This window comes from Haplochromis burtoni, unplaced genomic scaffold (assembly GCF_018398535.1).
Source record: "Haplochromis burtoni strain Fernald_Lab_line unplaced genomic scaffold, NCSU_Asbu1 Contig_127, whole genome shotgun sequence".
Taxonomy (NCBI): Eukaryota; Metazoa; Chordata; class Actinopteri; order Cichliformes; family Cichlidae; genus Haplochromis; species Haplochromis burtoni.
In genome coordinates, this window is record NW_024582488.1 from 1099761 (window position 1) to 1104404 (window position 4644).

Genomic DNA, 4644 nt, shown 5'->3' on the forward strand with positions numbered 1-4644 from the left:
TGTGTGTGTGTGTGTGTGTGTGTGTGTGTGTGTGTGTGTGTGTGTGTTGGATGTGAGAGAAATAAAGAGGGAGATGATAGTAAATTACATTTACAATCACGACTGCCTTTTACCAGAAAAAGCTACACGTAGCATGAGGTTTTGAATTTTGGAAACGGTTGTTTAGCGAAGCTGTGTTGTGTAACACATGTCGCTGATTTAATTTGCACAACGTTTTTTCCTTCCTGCTTAAAGGAATCTCAGCTGGGGGGTTTCCAATTCAGTCCAATTCATTAAAAGGATCCTACAAATGGGTTTTCCCTTTCAACTTCATACCATCTGTATTCCAACCACATTAGAAAGATGAAACAAACCCAGTGAGAAGAAACCATGGCAGCACTTAGGGAGTGGTGGGTTTCATATTGCCACTGCCATTAATCACGGTATAGAGATGGCAGCTGTATACGCTGCAGGGCAGGTGTGTACATTAGAGTGTCTTCCGACTGTAACTTTGAATTTGACCAAATGACACAAATATTGAACCCTTCATAAAATGTCAGCCTAATTATTGGTTAGTCCAGCTGTTTCACTTGTGATTTAAAAAAAACAAAACAAATACTCTGTATATAATAATCTGTTAAAAATGGTTTAAAACTAAAAGTTGCATTGTTATCTATTATGCAAATAAGAAACTAAATTCGTGTTTTTTGAGCCGGTGTTCTGGGAGTCCATCTTACCTCACAAACCATCCTAGCGGTTGTTTCTGCGCATGTGCTTTGCATGCGCACAACACAAAATTAAGTGTCAAACCATCATATCTTTGTGAATATAAGCTAGAAGCATACTCTGATGGGTAAAGTTAAGTGGCAAACCGTCCTACATACTTACATTTCTGCTGGAATTCTTGTGTGACGGCAGAAATGTGCATAAACTACGTTCGGTGGACGATTTGCCAAAGTACGATGGTTTGTCAGAACACCGGCACAGCGGACGTCTCTGAGAAGTTGCAAATTCAATGATGCAAAACATTCAACCACCAACACTAATTTTTCTGCTCAGGAATGAAATTATTGAACATAAATAGCTTTAATTTGGCATCTTTTACTATTTTTTTCTGCTTTTTGTAAAAGTGTAACTTTAAAAATTCAATGACAACATCAATAATTTTATTTTAGCATTAAAAATATTATTTTGATTAGAGCATTTGCACACACTGGTAGATTAACTATTACAGAAACATAAAAATTTGGTAATTATCGCTACTGTTAGGTTTACTCCACAGCTGCCCTGAATTAACATTGAGTGGTGGACTAATACATTTGCAAAGCACCATATTGGAGGTGCTGGTAGTGGATTTTGGGATATTACACTTTTTGTTATTACACCAAATCAGTTAAATAGATTCAGCTTGAATTATTTCAATATTTACACCTTTTTGTAAACTTATGTGTTGCTTTAAGTTCAAAAGTGCCTCGAGCTCTAGTATATCCACCATGTAGCTGCTGCCACAGAATATCACTTTCATGAATAAAACAGGGCAGAGCAAAACAAAGAGCCAGTTGTATGAATAATGAAAACTTGATGCATGTGAGAAGATCTTTCCAAGCATAAAGACAGAAAAAGCTCGCTACTCGAGTCTTGCGTTTAAACACACACACAGAGGAAAAAATGTGGTGCTTCTAAAGAAAGCTGTGGTTTCTTTTTAAGTGACCACAGTGCAGAACTAAAGAAATAAATGCACACGCCGAACAGCAACCGGAGGATGTTGACGAAGACAATATGGCCACTATGGGGTCCCTCCTCCGCTGCTGCACCTCGCAGCATGAAACCTGAACATACAAGGAAATATAAACACGGGTCTTTGATGTGGTGGAAGGATGACAAGAGTACAGCTGTCTCCTCAAAGCTGTGAGGGAGTCCACGTAACATGGGGGACTTCTCTGTTGTTTGTGCCTCGTTATTGAAGCTCTGCTGAGATCAAAGGCTCGGGGAAGCTTTAATTAGAGTGCGAGCTGTGTCTCGGGTCTCCAATGAGCTGGGACCTCCCATCAGACTGCTTCTTGTCTGCGCAATGTCACCTGGATACACAAAGTAAATGCCAACTTTAAAAGGACAGTCTATAAAGTGGCTCGATACTGCAGATTCCACAGCAGTAATAGGGATGCAGGTGGAGTAATGACAGGACTGCACTACTCCACAGTTTGTGAGGAGTTTCTGAGCTGCATTAAAAATATGTATCATTATTGAAAGTAGTCTATCATTATGATTGTGAAAGTAAGTTAAGCCAGGACAGAGGTCGGTGACTCGCGGCTCTTTTGCTCCTCGGCTGTGGCTAAAATAAGAAAATGTTAAATGTCACAGGCACAACCTTCCCTGTGTGACGTGATCTGTGCGTATCAGGCGCTCGCCCACATGTGTTTAAGAGAGGGTTGAGAGATGTTACGTGTAGGTTTAGACTCTGTATACACAGAAGGTTTTTTGAAAGTGAAAATGATTGCCTTCGTGAAGCTGAACTTTATAAATTGTGCGTAAATGATTAGTATTTATTCAGGTTTGGATGTTTGCATCTGTAAAACAGTTTCACATGGTGGTTTTTTGTTTTGTGTGTGGATTGAAGCACGTGCGTGCGAGTCCTCAAAAGTTCATTGTACACATTTGCAAAGCTTAGCTTACAGTTGTGGATCATATTGTGTGCATTTGCAACCCTTTTGAGACAAATGTATCTCCGTATCTGTCATCTTTGGATCCACATGCGAGCAGGTTTTCTCAGACATCAACTACATGAAGTCCAAACATCACTGTTTCCTGACTGATTACACCCTGCAGTCCTGCATGAATATTAAAGTGACTTCTTACATCTCTGATGTTGAGAAGCTCTGCAGTGATGCTGAGAAACGGAAATCACACAAATCACACATTTCATATGCTCTTATTTGTAATAAATAAAACAAAGGAGTTGCCAGCACATTGAAATGGATTAAAGTCATATTTATATACAAATAGCTTTCATGATTATTCTTGTTTTAAAATTATAGCGGCTCTTTTCCCCCAGTATTCGCAACAAGACGAAACTTTGAGAAAATACTGTCTGTTTCACATCTGGCTTCATTAGTAGAACCAGAGCCCTTTAAAGGGAAATGAGTGTTGCAGCTTCCTGTGAGTCTGCTGGGGGTTCAAGGCAAACCAAGAAATTATACTGCTTTGAAGACCAAATTTAAAAAACAAAAATGTTTCCTTCTTTTTAAACAGATAAGATCTTGGAGGTTTGCAAGAAAGTGGAGCATAAAAAGAGAAAGGATAAAAAGGTTGTGCAAGCTAAAATGACACAAAGGCGCTCCTCTGAAGAAAAGACACTTTGTAATTTAGGTTTGCGGTGAGTTCATGCGACTCCTGCAACATAGGAGCTCATAATCTGTTAGGGAGTCGTCAGCTTTGTGGTAGAAAATGCAGCAGATTGGTTTTGGTCATAAAACCATGAGAGACCGAAGACGTTCTGAATCTTAAAGACTGGTGACCGAGCTCCCAGCGCATTACTTTTAATTCACAAAACGAAACCACGGGAGCGTCACAGACCATCATACCATCAAACGCAATGCTGAATATATATCCTGCATATCATGCGACTAAATATACACTGTTTTTGAATGAATGGATGCATTAAAAGTGAAAGATTGTTTATATAACATGAGGGCCTGGAGACACTGCTGCCCAATGTGACCGCTACGAAGAATCTGGATCATGTTAGTGGTGACTTTGAGTGTTTTGCTGATCAAAGAAAAAGGCACATGTGACCCATTTCTAGCAGAGGTCAAACATCAGTATAATGAAAAAAAAAAAAAAAAAAAAAAACCTTCAAAAGCAGTCAAAATGAGACTATGAGAATTTAAATAGACAAGGAAACGGTGATGCAGAGAAAAATACTAATTTATTAACTTATAAAAGGTCATTTGTGTTATATATCAAGTACATGAGTGTTTTGTTATACAGTTGTACGATAAACAAGGCTGAAAAGTGCCATGAATTCCTGCAAATTTGCAAAAAGAAATTGTGCTGATTTTCTTTGTTTTAAAAAAAACAACAAGTTTTTCCCCTTTAAACCATAAAGGAAATGAATGAAAACTAAATGAAAAATACCTGCTGCAATTCTTATAGCACAAATAAAAAGACTCAAAAGTCATTTTTAGGCTACGTCCACACTAATGCGTTTCCGTTTGAAAACGCATGGTTTTCTCTCCGTTTTGGCCTCCCGTCCACACGGAGACGCCGTTTTCCTCAAGGAAAAACGCAGCGTTTTGAAAACGCTCTCGAAAACGCATACATTTCAAAACAGAGCTGCCCCGTCGCAGTGTGGACACTCGAAAACGCAGACTTTCTAAAACGATGACGCATTTTAGTCATGTGATGCAGACAGCGGAGGGCATTATACAGCAGTTGTTTTGTTTGCTCTCAATTTTGACAGCCCTAAAAAAAGATTAATATCAGTTTGTACATGCTCCAGGTAGCTTTTCTTCAAATTCTTTAATTCTCACTCGCTTTCACGCATGCGCAGGACTGGAAGCGTTTTGTGCTGTTTTAATGTGGACGCACAACTTTGTGAAAACGACTGAAAACGCTAGTGTGTGTGTGTGTGTGTGTGTGTGTGTGTGTGTGTGTGTGTGTGTGTGT

At 39.1% G+C, this 4644-nt stretch overlaps 1 protein-coding gene across 7 annotated transcripts in view; it reads right to left on the reverse strand.

The window, feature by feature from the left end:
• The window catches only part of srgap1a (SLIT-ROBO Rho GTPase activating protein 1a), a 74829-nt gene that overhangs the window by 36992 nt on the left and 33193 nt on the right, over positions 1-4644 (reverse strand). The window lies entirely within an intron of this gene.